At 45.3% G+C, this 22,779-nt stretch overlaps 1 long non-coding RNA gene across 1 annotated transcript; it reads right to left on the reverse strand.

Annotated features, from left to right (window-relative positions):
- Window positions 1–17,438: 17,438 nt before the first annotated feature.
- Window positions 17,439–22,254, reverse strand: LOC138983966 (uncharacterized). Its single transcript, XR_011461327.1, has 3 exons — window positions 22,056–22,254; window positions 19,728–19,847; window positions 17,439–19,649 (listed from the first exon to the last, which is right to left on the reverse strand). It is a non-coding gene; the product is annotated as an uncharacterized lncRNA (long non-coding RNA).
- Between the last annotated feature and the right edge of the window lie 525 nt (window positions 22,255–22,779).

Below are 22,779 nucleotides of genomic sequence, written 5' to 3' on the forward strand. Positions count from 1 at the left end.
AAGTTGCCATTTCCTTCTCCAGGGGATCTTCCCAAGCCAGGGATCAAACCCACGTCTCTTGTGTCTCCTGCACTGGCAGGCATATTCTTTACCACTGAGCCACCTGGGAATCCCATACACACACATATATGTGCACACAAATATACATGTGGAGTACACACACACACATTCTATCCAAAAGTGAAGGGTGGTTAGTCGTGAGAAGACCATACATATATTTATAGTTTAGAGCTAAACTCTATTTTAAAGGATCAGGAAGACCTCAAGGGCCCAGGGTACAGGATAAGCGACGTCAAGCGCCCTCTGACCCCACGGCCTCTTCTGGGAAACTGTGACTAACACCACGGTCCCTCCTAAAGAAGCGTCCTGCACCACGGTCACCATGCCCCATCATGGGTCCTGATGCACTTGGCCATGGCTGACTTTAACAGGAACACACACCACACCCAAAACCAGCCTATAAACAGGAAGGCATTCTGTTCATGGGCCTGGAACAGAAGAACTGGCCCTCACTGGATGGTGCCAGATGAGTCACTTTGAGTCTTCCAGCTTCCCTCTCTCTGCTCTCAGCCTCTCGCTTCCTGTCTACAGCGTCTGGTCACAGACAAAACAGAGGAGAAGCCACGACACGGAGAAGGAAGCTGTGAGTCAAGCTCTGATTTCATCACCCTGGTGGAGCCTCTCCGGCCACACTCCCCACGCCAGGCTCCTGACTTCCACACCTGCCGCTCCCTCTGTAATACCCCTTCCCAGCCTGGCTCAGTCCCTCCTTCTTATTGGGTCTTTCCAACAAAGTTGGGCTTCCCTGATAGCTCAGTTGGTAAAGAATCCGCCTGCAATGTGGGAGACCTGGGTTCAATTCCTGGGTTGGGAAGATCCCCGGAGAAGGGAAAGGCTACCCACTCTAGTACTCTGGCCTGGAGAATTCCATGGACTGTGTAGTCCATGGGGTTGCAAAGAGTGGGACATGAGTGAGCGACTTTCCCTAGCATGCCATATCCAGCAAGACTGCCTTCTCAGGGAAGGGAGGCACTTCTGGCCCCTCTCTCGAAACCTCTGCTCCCCTGTCCCCTAACCCTTCATTTCCAGTGTTGTCTCTTAGCGCTTATCAGGATGGAACAGACTCTAACTCTCCATCACCAGTCTCTTTCCCATTGTGTCTCTCTCCTGCATGAGACCGTCAGCTCCTTGAGTGCCCAGCGTTTCCCCACTGTGTTCTTTCCTCTGCCCCTAGCACTGAGATGAGAGCTGGGCTTTTAGTGGGCCCTTGGACAAGTAATCTTCCATCCCCAGCTCACTCCAGATCCATTTTCAGCCCTTCTGCACCTTGCTCTGTTTCTTAGGAGGTGAACTCCTGGGAACCACACCCATCATTAGATGGTTTCTGGGTGCTTCCAGCCAAGAGGAGACTCTGTGAAGATGGTGTAGAAATGGAGGAGAGGAAGGTAGTGGTACTTCTCCCCACCCCATCCCTGCTTCAGCCCTTCATCTCCAGCAGCAGCTGCTTCCCTACACAATCAGGGCTCCTGCCCGTGCTCCAGTCCTCTGATCCATCTATCCACCCCTCCACCTATCTATCCATTCATCCATCTATCCATCCATCCATCCATCCATATAACCATCTACGCATCCAGCCATCCACCTATGTCTCCATCCACTTATCTACCTACCCGCCTACCATTTGTCTGTCTTTTAAAAACTGTCTGTTATAAGCAACAGCTTTCTATTTGACTAACTGGCTTAAGCATTCTGAGCTCCCCTTACTCATTGACAAAACTGACCAAAACCTCACAAGGGAGGTACAAATAGGAAGATACGACCAATGGCAAGAGTTTTTCGCAGTGTTTGTTCACTATATGGTAGTCTCTCCCTTTCTTTTCTTCCTTTCTTTTCTTTGCCTCTCTTCCTTCTTACTGAACTGCCTCGAATAAAATGGGATCCGAGAGATTTTTCTTTTACTAAAACTTTTAAATTATTGACTTGGAAAAAGAAATTCTGTGCAATACCAGTTCTGGTCAGGAAAGAAAAGGAATCTATTTCTTGGGGGACATTCAGGTATAAGAGGAGGTTACAAGGAAAAGAAAGGGAGTCAGAGAGGAGACTTAATGGTCACCCTCCTGACATAAGGCCTCCACACCATATAGTCAACTCGCTATGCTTGACTGCTTGGCAAGGTAAGCAATATTCCACAAGCATTAGAGTTACATACCATGGAATCGAAAGGGAGCCCATTTCAAGATACTGAACAAGAGAAACTTGGCTGTTTTTCTTTGCCATGGGGGAAAGAGGAGGGGCCTTCTTGGAAGATGATTGGTGTGAAATCTTTAGTTATGGCTTCGAAATTTACCACTTTATGTGCATGGTAGGAAATATAGACGTTTCCACTGCAACATACACCTTCTTCTTGTCTTATTCTGTTTATAAAGTAAAGAGCATGCTATAGAGTTAGGCAAGCATGAGAGGTTTTGCTTCCAAAAAATTGGACACACTGCAAGATGGAATTACAGGACTGGATGCATGTTCAAACCGAGTGCTGTGTTTAGGGATACACGCACCCTGCAAATGCACTCGCAGGCGACAGCCCCGAGTGACCATGGGTGCGTGTTCTCTGTGTCAGTTTCCTTGCGCTCCGTGTCCTTTCTGCGCCAAAGCAAAAGGAATCGTTCAACAAATTACAGGAGTGCAATGACCGCTGTGTGCCCATGAGACTGTAGAGGTAAAATCAGTGCTGAACTTTGAAGACCAAGAGGACAGCAATGATGTATCCTGATCACTTGCAACGCAACATAAAACAACACAAAACTGGAAAGTGAGAACTTCCCAGATGGCCAGGACGGGCTGGGTCCTGCGGAAATGCTCGCCATGCTAACCCAGTCTCTCTGTCACAGATCACAGCTCACACTGCCTTCAACTGTCAAATACGCAGCTCGTAAGAGTTGGCGCACATTACCTTCCTCATGAACTGATCTCCAGCTCCAGGGAGGATGAACACCTAAACACAGATATTTGCAGCCCCTTGCAACTTTATCACATTCATCAATTTATGTTCCTCCATTTAACCAGACTGGGCTTCCTAGGTGGCTCAGGGGTAAAGAATCTGCCTGCCAAGCAGGAGATATGGGTTTGATCCCTGGATCGGGAAGATTCCCTGGAGAAGGAAATGGCAACCCACTCCAGTATTCTTGCCTGAAAAATCCCATGGATAGAAGAGCCTGGTGGACTACAGTTCATGGGGTCACGAGGAGTCAGATGTGACTGAGTGACCGAGCACGTACGCACATGGAGCCAGACGATCAGCCACATGAAGGCAGGAACGGTGCTCGGTTATCTCAAAGCCTGCCAGCCCCACTCACGTCTTACATGTAGCAGACGTTCAATAAAAGCCTGTTAAACCTTCTCTGTCCTGTACTCTCCCTGTAACAGGGTTCGACGGCCCCACCGCCTGTTGCCCGCGTGTGCTGGCTTAGGGCAGGAAACCCATCTACCGTGACTGACACAAAACTCTGCAGGGTTCTGTTTTTTGCTTTTGTTTTTGTTTTCTCCAGTAGCAGTAATGGATTCGCTCTGCTTAACCACAGTTTTATTACTGACTCGACTCCTGAACCGTGTTCAGATTAACTGAGCAACTGGCTGGATTGATGGCTGGGATCTGTGAAACTGATCTTGGGCGCACACTCAGGGGCTCTGAGCAAACTTCAAATGAACGTTTATGGCCTTCCCAAGAGGGCCTCGCTCCTGCACAAAACGGCTGCACCAAAGGGCTCCAACAAGACTGATAAATTGGTGTCTCGTATTTTCGGAGAAACTCTTGAGCTAATATATGTTCTTTATCTGAGGGGAAAATATCTAACCGCTGGAAAGTTTAAGAAGGAGTCATGAGAGTAACTTGCACATTGGCTACTTTTTTTCGCTGTAGATGTTCCAGAGGGGTGAGCGATATTCACTAATTTCTGACATACATATAGTCTTATTAATGAAACAAACACTCCATAAATCAAGTAGAAATTTGAAGGTATAAACTTCATGATAATAACTGAAGGAGTTATGTTTTTGCAGGGCTAGATTTTCAGACCTTTTGAATTTTATTTCTAAAACGTCCCTGAGGACACCTGACCTTTTTCTTCTGCGTTCCCTCTTAGCCCAGGGACCAGCATCTCTCAGCCAGACAACTGAGAGACCTAGCTGGTCCCAGCACATCCTTGACTACGGCAGCCCGAAGGCTCTTCTGAAGTGCAGGCAGAATCCAATGACCTCACCTCACCTCTGCGCCTGCGCCCACCTCGAGCCATTTATCTAAAAACAGTTGGTGGCTTCCTATTGGACTCAGCAGATAGACCCAAATCCCCGATGGCGCCTCCCAGGCTCTGTGTGTGTAACCTGCGCCCCCGGCGTTTACCCTGTGCTCCGGCCACATCGCCTAATCAGCTCCTGCTTGACCTGTATACCTGTGCTTCTCGACTTCTTCCTCTAGTCCTTGCTACCTTCCAAGGCGGAAAGAGCACTCGGGCTGACGAGGAACACCAGCATGTCGACTTCTGTGCCATCTCAGCAATGGATGGTGTGCCCTCTATGACTTCAGGGAAGTTCTCTTGTGCTCCAGAAAGTAGGCAGCCCTTTGACCTCTTGGGAATCACCCTCAACTCTCTGGCAGAAACTGAAAATGAGTGCAGTAGACTCCTCCTTGACCTCTACACCGGCGCCTTCTCCAGCTTGCATGCCGTGACAGTCATCCGGGTAACCTGCTGAGACAGCGATTCCTGGGCCCCACTCTCAGTCGAGTCCCATTCAGTAAGTCCAGGGTGGGGCCTGAGAGTATGCATTTCTCACAAGCCCAGGGGGCACTGACTCAGCTGCAGGGACCATGCGTGGAGCACTATGGCTCCAACCTCTGCTCCCTCACTGTCCCAGGGAAGCTTTTCCAACTTCTCTGACACAGATCCAGCTTCGCATCAGCACAGCACAGCAAGCACGGCCGGCACGGTATTCATCACCGTCGTACTCTCTCTCACCCGTGTGACCACCGGGCTGTTTCTACCACCAGACATAAGCTGTAGGATGGCATCTGTGGGCCATCGTTTCCGTGGCATCTAAAAATAAGGATTTTCAAATGTATAACTATGTAAATCTTGAATTGTCTGCATTATTTTTCTACAATTTTTGTTGGAAAAATTAGTTTGCTGTACTAATTGTGACATCTTGATAAATTGCAAAATGCTTTCACTATGCTTACTCCTTCTCTGAAAAGAAGCAACAATTACTAAAACATTCCAGGACAAAAAATGGTACCGCAAAACAAGAAAAGAAAATTGAGGTTTGTTATTTCTCGTTTCGGAAAAGGCAGTGGCACCCCACTCCAGTCCTTTTGCCTAGAAAATCCCATGGACGGAGGAGCCTGGTGGGCTGCAGTCCACGGGGTCGTGAAGAGTCGGACACGACTGAGCGACTTCCCTTTCACTTTTCACTTTCCTGCATTGGAGAAGGAAGTGGCAACCCACTCCAGTGTTCTTGCCTGGAGAATCCCAGGGACGGGAGCCTGGTGGGCTGCCGTCTATGGGGTCACACAGAGTCGGACACGACTGAAGCGACTTAGCAGCAGCAGCAGCATTTCTCATTTCCTGTAAGGATAAAGACATGTCTACAGCACCTGTATACAGATTTAGGGGACGAGACGCAGGTCTTGGCGTGTGAACTGACGTACGCTCTGACAGGCAGCGCTTTTGTCAAGTGAGGAAGCTGAGGCGGAGAACTTCATCTTATTTTGACAGGCGTCCACACTGCTTTGAAAGAAAGTGCCAGTGTATGTTATACACACACATCCCCTATGCCTGTCCACTATGTTTAGCGTAAGATTTATGCAGCCTATTTAGGAATAAAAATTATCTACTCTACTCATCAAATAGATTGTTATTAAAACTGTACTCATTACATAACAAATATTTGGTATATACTCTGTGTGCTCAGATATGCAGATGACACCACCCTTATGGCAGAAAGTGAAGAGGAACTCAAAAGCCTCTTGATGAAACTGAAAGAGGAGAGTGAAAAAGTTGGCTTAAAGCTCAACATTCAGAAAACTAAGATCATGGCATCTGGTCCCATCACTTCATGGCAAATAGATGGGGAAACAGTGTCAGACTTTATTTTTTGGGGCTCCAAAGTCACAGCAGATGGTGATTGCAGCCATGAAATTAAAAGACGCTTACTCCTTGGAAGGAAAGTTATGACCAACCTAGATAGCATATTCAAAAGCAGAGACATTACTTTGCTAACAAAGGTCCGTCTACTCAAGGCTATGGTTTTTCCAGTGGTCATGTATGGATGTGAGAATTGGACTAGAAAGCTGAGCACCGAAGAATTGATGCTTTTGAACTGTGGTGTTGGAGAAGACTCTTGAGAGTCCCTTGGACTGCAAGGAGATCCAACCAGTCCATTCTAAAGGAGATCAGCCCTGGGTGTTCTTTGGAAGGAATGATGCTAAAGCTGAAACTCCAGTACTTCGGCCACCTCACGCGAAGAGTTGACTCATTGGAAAAGACTCTGATGCTGGGAGGGATTGGGGGCAGGAGGAGAAGGGGACGACAGAGGATGAGATGGCTGGATGGCATCACTGACTCGATGGACGTGAGTTTGAGTGAACTCCGGAGATGGTGATGGACAGGGAGGCCTGGCGTGCTGCGATTCATGGGGTCGCAAAGATTCGGACACGACTGAGCGACTGAACTGAACTGAACTGTGCTTTTTAAATATGACTGATAAGGTGGTATCTAAGGTACACTCCTGCCCTCAAGCAGTTTACAATGGGTGCACAGTCAGAATCAACTACAAAAGAGCTTATTACATAACACATGTGAAGTAAAGTTTACGAAGTACACAGAAGGGAGTGACCATATCCGGTAAGGCGGTGGCGGAGAGCAGAGTATGTCACGGAAGAATAAAACAGCATGAAGAATTTGGATATGGAGTGGCATTTTGAAGTGGAAGTAGAAGGAAGAGAAGGGACAGCTGTTCAGAAAAGAATGTGGGTACTGTAACTGAAAGTCTGAAGGCCCTTGTGGACAGTGGCATCCTGAGAAACGCGTGGTCGGGAAGGCTGAGATCTGGGGCTCACGTGTGACTGAGGCACAGCTCGTGTGTGCCAATTTCTGAGTGTGAAGCCTGGCCCCGCAGCCCACGCCCTGAATTCTGGGGCCTGCCCTCGTCCTGCAAGGGGTCACCCAGTGGTGGCCCGAGTTCCACATCTGTCTGACAGCTGTGTTCTCCCGACAGGCACCGCGGCCAACAGTGTGATCACTCCTTAACTTCTTTCTCCATAGAATCACGAGTAACTCATTGTGTTTGAATCAGGTTCCTCACTGGGATCGTCTGGTGAGTAGTCACATGAGACAAAATCATTCTGAACATGGACCTACGAACATTTTCCCCAAAACTCCCCCTCGCTGTCTCTCAGGCCCACGTATCTGCTCGCTTGGTGAACCTCGCCCCGCATCTCAGTGAAACCTCGCCCCGCGTCTCTGTGCCTGTGGAGCAGATGCTGCCTGTGTCTTGTCACCTCAGCACACACTGCCCACTTCAGCCGCCAGACCCTGGCTTTCTTTGTTCCCTTGTGGGCTTCCTCTTGCGACCGGGACATGTTTTGCTGCCCACCTGGTAGGAGTAATTGACTCTAATAATCATAAAGAAATCATGATACACAATGGGGCCAGAAGTCTGTACAGAACTCAGGAAATTCACAAAGTGTGTCTTGGTGCTTCTGTGTCTGGTGCTCAGTCTGCAGCCCTCCAGGCTCCTCTGTCCATGGGATTTTCCACACAAGAATACTGGAGTGAGTCGCTATGCCCTCCTCCATGGGATCTTTCTGACACAGGGATCAAACCCACGTCTCCTGCATTAGCAGGCGGATGCTTTACCACTGAGCCATCTGGGAAGCCCCCTCGTAATGAGCATCAGCCACTAAAGATACATGCTTGACCCAAGCTGGACCAGTCCACTTCTCTGCATAAATTCTGAGCTAAGACTTGCAAAACTGGTAACTGAGCTGGGAAGTTCCAGTGGGCAACTGACATGGAAAATTTGCCTGAGAACGCCCTATTTGAATCTACGCAAAGTTCAGAAAAGACAGCAAAGTCCTAGAAAGCTAAGAGCAAGAAGAAAGCCCACTGGAAGAGGAGGAAGAGCCACGGCAGCTGGAGAGAGGCAGAGAGGAACCCCGTTTTCGACAGCTCCTTGATGCTTCCATCCAGGTTGCCACGTGGTCCTGCTGTGTCTCTTTCTCTTGGATCCACAGGTAGCCCTGTACCTTACAGCAAGTTTCTCCTGTTGGTCTTAAGTTAGCTTGAAGGATTTTTCAGTTATTTTAAACTAAAAAAACCTTGGTTAAAATAAGCACGCTTGACTCTGAGTTTAGCGAAAACAGAGACCATTACTTTCTTGGTTTTCAGTGTCTCTAACTCAGTACCTGTCGCAGGGCGGCTCCTCAGTATGTGCTTGTCAGGAGAAAAAGAAATGAGAAATATTAATAAACTTCAGGAGAAGCACCGAGAAGCATGTATATACACTTTTCACAATGTGAAAAGCGTTTCCACCAACGGAAAGTGGCTACCCCGTGTCCACCCAGGTACGGAGCTGGAATACCCACGCCTTAGGTCTTGTTTGAATCAGTAATTGCCCACGCACTTAATCCATCTGAAAAATGGTCTTAACCACTGCTCAAATGATCGGTGTGTGTTTCTCCCGGATATGTAGTCAGGTATTAATTCGCCTTGAAACATTTAGGCGTCTTTATCGCTCTCAGATGTTCAAAGCGTCTGAGCAGAGGAGAGGAATGTAGTGGAGTTTAAAACGGGTAAGCCAGAGAAATGAGGTCTCGATCTCTGGCAAACCCAGCACTTCAGCAGACCCAGTGGGAAGAGTGGAGTGTTGTGGGCTGTTTCTTGAGATGTGCATTAAGGAAAGGCTAAATTTAGCCAACGCCAAAGCCCTTCTTGTAGCGTTCCATGATTGTTACAGTATTGGGTCACTTCTGCTCCCTTCTGGTTGTGATGTGAGAGCCGCCCCCCACCACCACGGCCCCCACCCCCATGACAGCAATCTCCAGTTGTAAAATGGTAAAACCGTCAGCCAGCAATAATTTGCAATGCAAACAGACTTGACGCTCCCTGACATTTATTGAAACCTCAGACCCCGCGCACTGGTTTCAGTTTTCCTCCCTTCACTCTGTTTTTACAGACAGACAAGTGCTTAGGCTTACGTTTAATAATGAGGAGAAATTTCTTCTTGGCCTCCTCTTGCTTGTGTTGGCTGCACCGGGGCTTGCAGCAGACGGGTGGTTGGAGTTAATTACACTAAATGGTGAGAACATGATTTGACCCCACCGGTTCAGCCCCAGAGGCCGTGAGCCTCCTCGCAGACACAGGCAGATGGAATGCTTCACGGCTGGGCAGAGGGCAGGAGCCATGCAGAGCGAGATCTCCGCTCAAGACCAGACGTGGCTGCTACCCTGGGCTGTTTTATAAGCATGAACGAGCAAGGCACATGAAAACACAGGATGACAGCAAGGACCGGGAAAACCCCTTTCAACAAATGGGACGGCTCTCAAATGGAGCGATTGTCCCTTCCCATCTTCACGAACAGCACATCGCATCCTTTTGCAACAAAGAACAATAACGAGATTTCACCACAGACCTTCATAAGCCGAACGGGGAACTGTGATCACAGATGTCAGTGTCGGAGACCTGCTGACACATGACAGTTATATTACAATTATATCTGAGGGCCAGTTACGACTGCACGTTTAGCTCAGTACATAAAACTTAGTGCCTGCAAACATTCTTACTGCTGCCATTTCTAAGGGCGATGGTGACAACGAGAGTATACCCAAGTTCTTGTCCTGGGGATAATCTGTCATTCATGATTCTCAAAAGAAAAATGAACCAACACACCCAGGTGTAGTGCAGACTTATCTATAAATAGTCTGCTGAGCCATTACAACACAGCTTCCAGTGTGCTAAGAGTGTAAGAAGGTCAGAGAGAGACAACATGGAGTGTGGATGACTTAATACTGACAGGACTCTTTTCGCCTCTAGATTTGTGTTTTCCGGTTGCATGTCAGTTCTCTGCAGATCATTCAGAAGCTCTTAGAAATCTCTAAGTAGGAATGGCTTCCGTGATCTGTGTGGCAATACCGCTTCCATAAAACAGGACTCTACAGTAGCATGCTTTTAAGGGTCTGCTGGTGCAATTGCTAAAAGCTGCACTGTCAAATAATTTCTATGACACGGTTTATGAAACCCACCAGGATAACGGGGGTAGGGGAACAGGTGAGTGGGATCCTCAGATGGTTCTTATCTAACAGGAAGCGATCCAGACAATCTCGATCCACATTCTGTACACTAGATATCTTCCTTTCCTTCTCTACAGTGGCTGCCACCTCGTCCCTGTCTGTCCGTGGTCAAAAATGGCCCCTAGTAAGAGTAATGATATTACACTCTAGCACACCAAGGGTTTTGTGGTAAAGAAGCAGTTGGAATCTAATGAATTAGGATTGAATTTTTATTTAGGAAAGGGCCCTGACCGCCTCTTTCAAAGCAGCACCATTTGCTCTGTTCAGTGACCACACTCCACCGCCCTGTCTAACTCGCTAGCATCAGCTTGGCTGTCCCCACATCCCGTGAGCCAGGCGGGTGCTTAGGGCAACCATCCTCTCTCATGCGGAAGCCACTCAACACGCATGGACTCGGTGAATCAGCAGCATCTTTCTCAGAGGCAGCGTGTGGTCATGAGTGCAGTGTCTGTATCTGGAATGAGACGGGATACAGAAATTTCTCTGTGGTGCTTAAACCTCCTCAAATAACTACTACAATTCCTATGAAGGGTTTGCTTTGCAAAATGTTTATGTAAGACAAGTGTACAATGCGTATTTTTCCCAGTAAAAGATAATTAGAGGTGGCAGGGTATGCTATTAAAACACAGACATAATAATGAGATTTCAGAGGTTAAATATTGTTGTATCATTAGCAACAGAGGTAAGGGAGGAGCAAATGTGGGCACAAGCAACATCTGATAAGAGAGCTGGTCTGTAGTTTTGTTTTTAATGAAGAAATGGCATTTGCGGGAGTGACTGCTTCCAGAACTACAACGACAGCAGCTGCAGTATAGACTGTATTGCAATAGTCGGTGAGATGGGATCTGGGCATGTGGGAAACCCAGGGTTACACACTGTAAGAAGCACAGTTAGGCAACAAGAAGACAGGAGCAAAGATAATAGGATAAGTGCTATTTTAAGCCCAAGGACAAGGAGTTCAGGAAAAAGTGGGAGACCAATGCTTTCTGATATATCTTAGTCATGGATGTATATAAATATCTAAATACAAATAGCTAAGATGGTAAAGAATCTTCCTGAAATGCAGGAGACAAAGTTTTGATCCCTGGGTCGAGAAGATTCCCTGGAGAAGGGAATGGCAACCCACTCCAGTATTCTTTCCTGGAGAATCTCCATGGACAGAGGAGCCTGGTGGACTATGGTCCATGGGGTAGCAAAGAGTCAGACTGAGCAACTAACACACACACACATGAATATAAATATAATATATACAATATGTGTGTGTATATATCAGTAGAGAGAAGACCAGAAGAAACTCAACACTAAATCTAAATATTCAAAGTTTTGTTCTTGGCTGCTTCAATTTTGTTTGTGGGTGTGTAGTTTATTTCCAGAAGGCAATGGCACCCCACTCCAGTACTGTTGCCTGGAAAATCCCATGGACGGAGGAGCCTGGTAGGCTGCAGTCCATGGGGTCGCACAGAGTCGGACACGACTGAAGCGACTTAGCAGCAGCAGCAGCAGGTTATTTCCAAAAAGACATTGGGGGAAGAGCTGTTCACAACGGAGGAAGAATGTGAAGAAAAGGCTGTAGGCACGAAAGACCTCAGCCTGTTCAGAAAAACAACAGAGTGGCTGGAGCCCACCACACACGGCTAACAAGTGGCCAGAGCCCGCGGCCAGAGACACATGGGGGCCGCGAGCTGGGAAAGCCGGCTGGTGTCCCGTGCGGCCAAATGGCCTCGGGTAGCTGACTGGGGAAGACAGAAGGATGAGGTTGGTACTGCAGAGAAAGCGCTGCAGCAGCACTGTGAAGGACGGCTCGATGGCTAAGCTGGACCGCCGAGAGAAGACAGTCTGCAGAGCACGAAGCAGGGTCCAAACTGAGAAAGAGTAAGGGGCGTGGCGGCTGAGGAGACCGGCAGGACACAAGCGTGGAAAAGCCACGGTGGGCTAGGGAAGGAAAAGCCCACCAGGACTCACCGGCTTCTGATCTGAGTCACAGTGGCTGGTGGAGGTAAGGACCAAGAAAGGAGGAATAAGCCTTGAGAAACAGATCTGAATTCAGATTTTCACACAGTAAGTTTGAATTTCCTATGGGCAATGACCCTCAAATATAACACATTTAATAAATCTCAAAGCCAGGATTCAATCTCAGTTCTATTGAACACAAACCCTGTATCCCCCTAGAGAAGCAAGTAGGAGATATCAGTGTATAAGTTATTATAAAATAGGTATGGATGTGTGGAGACAAGAGTTATTCAATATATTCATAAGAACAGGGTATTATCTACTAACTCATATTTTTGCTTTTAAGAGACTTTCTCTCACATTGTATAAATAACTACCTTTGAGGCGATGCATTCACAAACAACGTGCAGATTAATTGAAAATGTCAGACTTGTGTTGAAATGCTGTCCTCTCTTTCCTTACTCTAGTACAGAGCTAAGTACAAGAAGCTAGGACAGAAACTCGTAAGGGTCATATGGATGGAAATGAGACTAATACGGAAAAGATGAAAACGGAAGGATTCGCCAGATGCATGCATTTCTTCATTTCTTCTTCTAGCAGAATTCTACTCTTAATACCCTCTCATTTTCAAGCAAGGGGATTTTATCTTTTTTAAAATGATCTGTTGTAATTCAAACTTTCTTATCTCTTCAAAGATAAGAAGTAATGAAAACATAAGCCTTCAACATTGGAGGTTTAGGTGAGATTCAGAGATTTAAATGAGGATACAGGCTTCACCATTAAAGAGATATTAGTTATAATTTTAAGAAGCAAAATAGACTGAAAGATTTATGATAGCACTTAGACACACAAGCCTGAGACTGCGTGCCTGAGCACGATCATAGAGCAGGTAATAACAGCTCTCATTACACACTGTTTATTTAATTGAACATTATTCTGGCAGAGATGTTTCCCCTGCTGGATAGAGTTCATTTTTTTTTTTTTTCATGTTTTTTTATTTGTAATGCCCAAATGTACAAGAATATGTTTGTCATAACAGGAGGCAAAAAATGCAAATTCAGAAAGTCACCAAGTCATTCTAGCTCAGTATACTATGGTTTGACGTTTTCTGCATCTATCCCCTTCTTTCAAAAGAGGTAAGACAGATGTCATCCATCCCAGCTCAGGAAGGACCCTGGGAAGGAAATTCACCATTGAAGACACCAAAACTCCCCATTACTTCTCCTTCTATTTGCTTTCTTTTTCTCTTTCCACTGCTAACACACACGCACGCATACACACACAGACAACCAAATGTTCAATAATAATCATCTTTTCTTTTCCTTTCACTGTCTAAAGTTTCTTGTGTTTAAGACTAAAGCAATCTCTGGATAGAGCTGTATAGAACAAGATGTGCCAATAATAATGATTTCCTATAGAAACAGTTATTCTTGAATACTCGGCTGACAAAAGCAACAGTTGGTCTTGGAAAGACCACACGGCACACATGTCCACGGATTTTCTGCTTATGTTGCTTTCATCTTCACGCAAAGATAGGTTTTAAAAACATTATCATGCTACTTAAATATAGATATTCAAAATATAATCAATAATCCATTTTTCATTAAGATAACATAATGTAAACTCATTGAGGAGGCCAGCTTTTATGAGGCATTTTAAAAATTAAAATGGTCATGATTCCCTGGTGTTGAATCAGTGGTAAAGAATCCAACTACCTATGCAGGGGACATGGGTTCAATTCCTGGGCCAGGAAGATTCCCCTTGCCTCAGAGCAACTGAGCCTGTGCACCGCAACTACGGATCCTGCGCTGGAGAGCCCGCGAGACACGACTGCTGAGCCCACGTGCTGCAGCTACTGGAGCCTGTGCACCCTAGGGCCTGCGCTCGGCAACAAGGGAAGCCTCTGTGACGAGCAGCCCACACGGGGCAACCAAGAGTAGCCTCTGCTTGCCGAAACTAGAGAAAAATCCCAAGCAGCGATGAAAGCCCAGTGCAGCCAAAATGAAATAAATAATATATTAAAAAAAAATACAAAACAGTCAAGAAAGGAAAGTCATCCTCTGTGATGCTGGCATTATTTCCAATATGAATGTGGGAGATACTAGTTTTGGAAGGACAAGCCTTGTGTACTTTATAAGGTTGGCTAGTGGTAGCTCATTTCTTGCTATGCAGTGAAAGTTAAAGTGTTAGTCACTCAGTCATGTCCACCTTTTGGTGACCCCGTGGACTGTAGCCCGAAAGGCTCCTCTGTCCATGGAATTCTCCAGGCAAGAATACTAGAGTGGGTTGCCATTTCCTTCTCCAGTGGATCTTCCCAAGCCAGGGATCAAGCATCGCTGTCCTGCGCTGCTGGAAGACTCTTTGCCCACTGAACCACCAGGGAAGCCCTCCAATACGAATATGGAAGTAGTAATAAAAGTTGTTGAGCTGGAAATATTGCTCTATGATTAAAACTTCTAAGCATGGTGCTAACAGATTGATAGTGTTCACAAAACTCTGGGAATTAAGAGAACACGCTACTCTAATCTATGTTCAGTCATCAATAATGTTATCTAAAACCTTTCCATGAAAGACATCTTCAGGGATCAAGGATTCACTGTCCTTGCTTCGGTGACTTGAAGTGATGACATCATGCCCCAGGTGCCACTCAGGAAGTGAGTTATCCTAAGTGGAGAACCAAAGTTTAGGAAAAAGACACCAGCAAAGCATGGAAGGTAATCAGGAAAGCCTCGAGGAAGCCTAGACTACCCAGAAAAGGCTCCTACTTGGATCTTGATTCAACACTAGAACTTTTCTTGATGTTCAAAATGTTGTGAATAATCACTTATATTTGGAGATGAGATAGTTATTGTTGCTGTTTAGTCATGAGTCACATCTGACTCTTTGTGACCCTGTGGACTGCAACACACTAGGCTTCCCTGTCCTCCACTGTCTCCTGGAATTTGCTCAAACCCATGTCCATTGAGTCCATGATGCCATCCAACCATCTCATCCTCTATCACACTCTTCTCCTCCTGCCCTCAATCTTTCCCAGCATCAGAGTCTTTCCCAGTGAGTCAGCTCTTTGCATCAGGTGGCCAAAGTATCGGAGCTTCAGCATCAGCCCTTCCAATGAATATTCATGGTTGATTCCCTTTAGGATTGACTAGTTTGATCTCCTTTCAGTCCAAGGGACTTTTGAGTCTTCTCCAGCACCACAGCTAGAAGGCATCAATTCTTTGGAGCTCAGCCTTCTTGATGGTCTAACTGAAACCATAGTTGAGACAGTAACAGATGAGAAAGTAATAGTTTTTAATTCTCCATTATTTTCTGAAAATTCCTAGTCAAAGATGCATGCATCTACGTTTTCTTCAGTGTCTTTATCCTCTCGACTTCACGTCGCCCTCTGAGACCATTGTTCTTACAGTCAACACAGAACCGAAACTTCCACTTGCTTTTGACTTTTCCTCTGTCCCAACCTTTGTGTTTTGCCAGACTTTAGGTTATGTCAACACTGGCATCTCTGAGTTAGAACAGAAGTTGGCAAACTTTTTTTGGAATAGCGCCAGATAGCAATTTAGTCTTTGTGGGCCATGCAGTCTCTATCATAACATTCAACTCTGCTGTTGCAGCACAAAAGAAGCCACAGACAATACGTAAATGCATGAATGTGGCTGCGTTCCAATAAAACTTTATTTACAAAAACAGGCAACGGGCAGACTAGACGTGGTCCGAGTGACCATCCTTAGCCAACAGCTGAGCTAGCACATGCATTTTATTTTTCACACCTGCTGTTATCCCCTAAGTAAACTCTCACTAATTCATACCTGTATCACTCTGCTCTTTTATCTCCTTCTATTTCTTGTCTCTTCCCAGCCAAAGTTCCCTGTGTTGTCACAGGGATCTTCGTTAAGCTTCCCTGTGTTGTAACAGGGATCTTCTTTAAGTGTAACTCACTCATCTTGTTCTCTATTGAGAAAAGCCTTCTGGGAGCCTAAGTTATTTATAAAACAAAGTTTTCTAGTCTTTGCAGAATAAAGCACCAACATGGTTTCATGCCTTACCCTGATACTCAGGGTGACACTTGTCCTTCAAACAGTCCTGCCCCTGTTGCAACTATTACTTTCCTTATATTTTCTCTTCTGCTTAAACAGTCCTCTCCCTATTTTCACCTGTCCAAGTCCTATTTGTTGTCTTTTTTTTTGTCTATTTTCTTTTTTCTTTTTTTAATTATGAAAGTGAGATAACAGATTTACAGGATACTTGGAAACATAGCACAGAGTTACATATAGTCCCACTATATATTACAATTATTCTCTTAAGTAGATAAATTAAGAATTGTAGGTGAAGTTTCCATATCAAACTCTCAAAAATTAATAGGATGAATAGACAGCAAGGTAGTATAGATGTGAAAAGCACTGTGAACCAATTCAATATAATTAAAATTTACACAGTTTTCATACAGCAGCAGGACACAAACTCTATTCCAGTTCCCATAGAATACAAACTATGAGACACTGGAACACATCCAGGGACACTAAAAAAAAAATTTAAAGCCCTGTTTGCAATTCAAGGTTTTCACTCCCTTACCAACTGTTGATGACTTACCCCTGTAGATAATGATGAATTATCTACGGGAAAGAGCTAAAATCATCTGTATAGAAGGGACCACCATGGGGGGAAATGGGATTAAAAGTGAGCCAAGAGCAGAATTTTGGAAATTAGGTAAACCTAGGGAACAAGAGGGGATTAGTGTGAAAGACACAGAGGGCACCGGGGAAGATAGAGGGAGACTCGGGAAGCATTTAATGAGAAATTAGCATACACATAAACCACCATGCCGAATACTCAAGTTATTAATTCACTAAACGAATGGATCATAGTATAACGAAAGTAAAATATTCTCATATTGTGAATCCAACTTTATTTTTCACTGGTGTAGACAACAATGTGAATGGAAGTCTATTTATTTAACAATCATTTGAATACTTGCTTAGTTACTGCCATGTGTCAGACACTGCAGAGTCATCTGTGTAATTGACAGTTCTTAGTAATCTATTATCCTGGAAATAACCCCTGAAGATGGGCTTTCCCTCCGCTGCCTGAAGTTATCCTAACAATGGGAACATTTTACCACAGGATTGACTCATGCTGAAGAATTCAGGGGTGCGAGGATTGACAGGCCTGTCCTGTGGGAAAGTGAAGCATACTAGTTGAGAAAATGACCCAGGAGATGGTAATCTCTGTATGCTAATCTTCTGGTTTTGGCTGCTGCAAGGCAGAATTAGAGAACATATATACATACAGCGTGCACTCAGTATTATTCGTGAAGTATAACAAGATAGCATCGTCTAGATCACAGGGAAAAATCCCAGCTCCACGGCTTTTTCAGATTGAATGCTTCAGGAAATGAACAAGACTGATTTGCAAATGAAGATCGTTGATTTATCTTGGAGACATGTCCATGGCTCAATTTCTCTTGTGTTACACCATGCACAGTGCCAGCGATGAAGAATGCACTGGACTTGAGACTCATTCCATAAGCGAGGAAAGCTCATCTAAGTGAAGGAGGGACACCGAACCCACAGAGTCAAATAAAGATCTAACGTGAGTAGAGAGAAATGAGTTGTAGTAAAACTGAGAGCAAAGAGCTTAATAGATGAAAATGGGTCTTGATTTCTCCTTGGCGGCCACGTTTATCTTCTCTTTGGATTCTTTTCGAGTTGGAGTTTGATTACAAAAGGATATCACTAAGGACAGAAGCCTCAGCTCTCTAAAAGTCTAAGTACCATAGATGTATATGTTAAGTCCTTAACCCAGTTACCTCAACCATCACTAGAAGAAAAGAACCACATCATTGCTTCCGTGGAAATTTATTCATTTTAGCTAAGAAAGGTCCTCTATTCAGGCTGGAGACAAGCACAAATGTTGGTTTACTGTAGGAGCAGACAGACTCTGGGCATCACAGTCTCAAGAATCTGGCAAAGGCAAACAGTATTTCAATGAGTGAAGATGGTCGGGTGAGCAGTGTGGGCCGTGGGTCATGGTTGAAGGCATGGCCAGCTGAAAGGTCAGCATCTCCTCAGATTCAGAAGATTGCTACCAGGGAAGACTATGGGATCAACGTGGTAAATCTGATACACAGAGAAAGATGAGTTGTCAGATGGGTAATATCTGATCTAAAGCTGGACAGTCGTGACATATGCTAGTAACTTTCCTGTTAACAATGAACTTTTTCACATCAAGTCAGCTGACGTGAAGGAGCTGCCACTGATAAGCTATATGTACTTAGATGAATAAATTACTTTGCTTCCCAAATCACAATATTCTTCCCGTCTTACAGATGGCCACCATCTTACTTTGTGGTCACATGGCCTTTCCTTGGTGTGTGTAGTGGAGAAAGAATTCTCTCTTCTTCATCTTACAAGGTCAGTCTATTGGATTAAGATTCCATCCTTATGACCTCATTTAACCTTAACTACCCCCTAAGGATGCTATCTCCAAATATAGTTACTGTAAGGGTTACAGCTTCAACATATGTGTTTGGAGGGGGACACAAGTCACTCCACTGAACCACTGAGCCCCAGGGATCCACTGGACTCGCTTCTGTCTGTGAGCATTCCCAGTTCTGCCATATCCGAGGCAGAGAGACGCCAAAAAAATCAGAGAGCAGAGTGGTTCACAGACAAAAGTATGCAAAATCGGTGATTCTCCATGTATTAATAGATCTATGAGTCAATTTCCCTTTGCAGAAAAAAAAATGGAAAAAAAATTAAAAATCAACTTTTTCAGAGCAGAGGAAAACACCCAAAGGCAAGCAAGAGCTTGAGAAGTATTTGTTCATGAAAAAATATTTCTGCATTGTGAAAACACACACACACACAGAGTGAGCTTTTGGGATTCATGCCTAGGGGATTTCTCTACCCACCAAGTTCCAGAAGCAAAAATCTACTGGCCAGAGGTGGTGAACTTAGTTTTGGGTCAGTGGTAAAGTGAACAAAAATTTAATGAGGAGATTTTGGAAGCAGGAGAACCATAGAAAGGCTGATATAATCCACTCTCTGGCTGACTACTAAACTGCATACGCATGTGGGAGACACCAGAGAATCTGGCAAAAATCAAAGGCCTGGGGAGACTTGTAAACGTTGAATGTGTTCCTCAACCCCCACACGCAGCTTGGGTGGCAGAAGGCGGAAGCCTTAGTGACTTGAGGAGTTTCCGAACAGCCTCTGCTCAAGGCTAAGCAGGAGAGCGCGTAGGCACAGGGGGCACTGCTGGAGAGGCAAGCACAAAGAACAAAGACAATGGCACAGACTTCAGCACTTGCCCACCGCGAGAAGGCCAGGTGTTCCACTCTGAATCCGTGCGTGCGAATAGCCCCCTGAAACATAAACATTGTGCCTGTAAGAGGAAAACATAAAACCCAGACTCATCATAATGCATTACCTAAAATGCTTACCTTTAAAGCGAAAAGACACCAGCCCTACACTTGGAGTGAGCGTGGAGAAAGGGAAGCTTGGTGCACTGTCGGCGGGGATGGAAACCGATGCAGCCGCTATGGAAACCAGCACGGAGGTTCCTCAAGAAATTAAAAACAGAGCTTACCATTCGACCCAGCGATCCCACTGCTGGGTGTATAGTCAAAGGAAAGAAAACCAAGATATTAGAAACATACAAGCATTCTCAAATTCATTACAGCATTATTCACAATAGCTAAGACATGGAACAACCTAAGTTCACATCAACAGAATAAAAATATGAGATATGTGCATCTACTATATATCCATGCATATAAGTATTTGTAAATCCATCTATATCTATATCCATATATATATGAAATCATCTATATCCATATATATGTATATATATATGGATATCTGTGTATCTACATGTGTGTATGTGTGTGCTCAGTTGCTCAGTTGTGTCCGCCTCTTTTCGACCCCATGGACTATAGCCCACAAGGCTCCTTGGTCCATGGAAATCCCCAGGCAAGAATACTGGAGCAGGCTGCCATTTCCTCCTCCAGCTCTTCCCGACCCAGGGATCGAACCCGTGTCTCTTGCATCTCCTGCACTGGCAGGGAGATTCTTTACCACTGTGTGTATATATACACACAGATACATACATAAAGGAAAAAAATGAAGGGAACCCTGTCATCTGCAACCACATGATGGGCCTTGAGGGCATTATGGTAGTGAAATAAGCCAGGCAGAGGAAGACATATAGTGCACAGCATCATGAATACGTGAAAATCAAACTCGTAGAAACAGAGTAGAAAAAATGACTACCAGGGGCTGGCCAGCGAGGAAAACAGTGAGAGGCTGGTGAAAGAGTACAAACATTCGGCTATAAAACGGATAAGGCCTGAGGAACTACGATGAAACACGGTGACTACAGCTAACACCACTGTATTGTATAACAGAAATACACCAGGAGAGTGGAACTTAAGTTGTTCTCACCAGAAAAAAAAAAAAAAAACAAACGTAAGGTGAAACTTATGCCTAACGGCCCAGATGTTGGATACAGCAAAGACTTCTAAGGAGCTGTTATGAATATGCTCAAAGAATTAAACAAAAATATACCAAAAATGAATAAACACACAAACTCTCAAGGGAGAAATGAAAACTATGAAAAAGAATAGGATCAAATGGAAATTCTGGAACCTAAAAATGTAAAAACTAAAATGTAAGAATTAACTGAATAGGCTATCTGGCATATTTGAGATGGCACAAGAAAAAATTCATGAATTTGGAAAATAGACCAGTAGAAATTATCAAGGCTGAAGAAGCGAAATAAAAATATAAGGAAAACTGCACAGACCATAGAAATCTGTGAGACAGTGTCAAGTGCCCCAACATACCATCCTTCAAGGCTTTCTTGGCAGCTCAATGGTAAAGAATCCACCTGCAGTGCAGGAGAAACGGGTTTAATCCCTGAGTTGGGAAGATCCCCTGGAGAAGGAAATGGCAACCCACCCCTGTATTCTTGCCTGGAGAATCCCAGGGATAGAGGAGCCTGCCTGGTGGGCTCAAAGTCCTTGGGGTCGCAAACCAGACACAACTTAGCAACTAAACAACAAAAAACCATCCTTCAAATCCAAGAAACTTAACAAACCCAACCAGGAAAACACAAAACACAAAAAGACACATTATGATCAAACTGCTAAAGACAAAGTCTTGAGAGCAATAGGAAAAACCACATGTATGGGAGAAAATAGCAGGATTTATGGGTGGATGAATCTAAATTTAAATATGCATGAATTTCCTTGTATAAAATGGATGTAGACTGAACTGCACAGGTGTTAATATACTTAGTATGTATGTACACATGGCTTCTCTGACAGCTCAGTTGGCAAAGAATCTGTCTGCAATGCAGGAGTCTCCAGTTAGATTCCTGGGTCAGGAAGATTCCCTGGAGAAGGGGTAGGCTACCATCTCCAGTATTCTGGCCTGGAGAATTCCATGGACTGCATAGTCCCTGGGGTGGCAGAGTCGGACACGACTGAGCGACTTTCGCTTTCCCTTGCAGGATACTTGTAACCACTGTCCGTGGTCATGAAGGCCCTGCTGATGGTGGTGATGCCACTGGCGGGGACGTGAGCAGTGGGAACAGCAGCAGCAGCAGAAGCACGAGACTGGTGGGCGCGTGACTGGGAAGGAGAGTAGACCAGCGTGTAAGTGCGTCACACGCGTGCCCTCTCTTCCCTGGAGCCCTTTGCCCATTCATCACCACCTCTTGCCTTTAGATTGAGTAAACCAGCTCCTCTGCTGCCTTTCTCATGGCATACCTGAAAAGGTGAGTCCCGCTGGCACCCCATGGCATCTCTGCCCTCCACCTCCTTCCTGGACGTCTATTCCGACATGTGCAGCTCTCTTAGTGACCCAGCTCTCGGGGGGTTGACATTTTACTTTGTGTGCAGCAAGAAGGCTTTGAAAGGGCAACACTAAACTGGCCATGGTGTTTCTCAATCCTTAAGAATCTCAGAGGGAAATACCGCATGGACACGCTCTGCCGTGGGCTTGTGCTGTTTGACTGTTTTATTTTGTTCTCTAGGCAGAACAATGCTGTTTTGGTTTGGGCACTGGGTTGCCTAGAGAAGAAAGGGAAATGTCTGTTACTGCTTGCTAAACATCAACCAGGTAACCAGCCAAACCACAGGAGCTAATCCCAAACTGCAGAGTTAACGTCTCAAGGAAGGAGCGCTGTGGCTGGCGTTCCTCTTGAACGCGGCCTCCCGAGTCTCCATGTTCTCCCATCTAACGTTCCCATGTGCACGGCAACAGGGAGAGCCTGGTTCCAGACCTGGAGCTATCGCAGTCTAGGAACTGTATCTGAATTTTCTTTCGAAGGAGGGAGAGCCCCCAGCTGCATACTTCCGTCTCTAGTGCTAAGTTAGACGGGGGCCAGAGCATGCTTTTCAAAGGCCTATTTTACAAGTTGTTTTGTCTCTTCTTCTGTGTTACTCCTCATCTCATCTTAAAAGTAGTATTCATTCATACATTTATTCTTCC

This window comes from Bos mutus, chromosome 19, assembly GCF_027580195.1.
Source record: "Bos mutus isolate GX-2022 chromosome 19, NWIPB_WYAK_1.1, whole genome shotgun sequence".
In the NCBI taxonomy this organism is placed as follows: Eukaryota; Metazoa; Chordata; class Mammalia; order Artiodactyla; family Bovidae; genus Bos; species Bos mutus.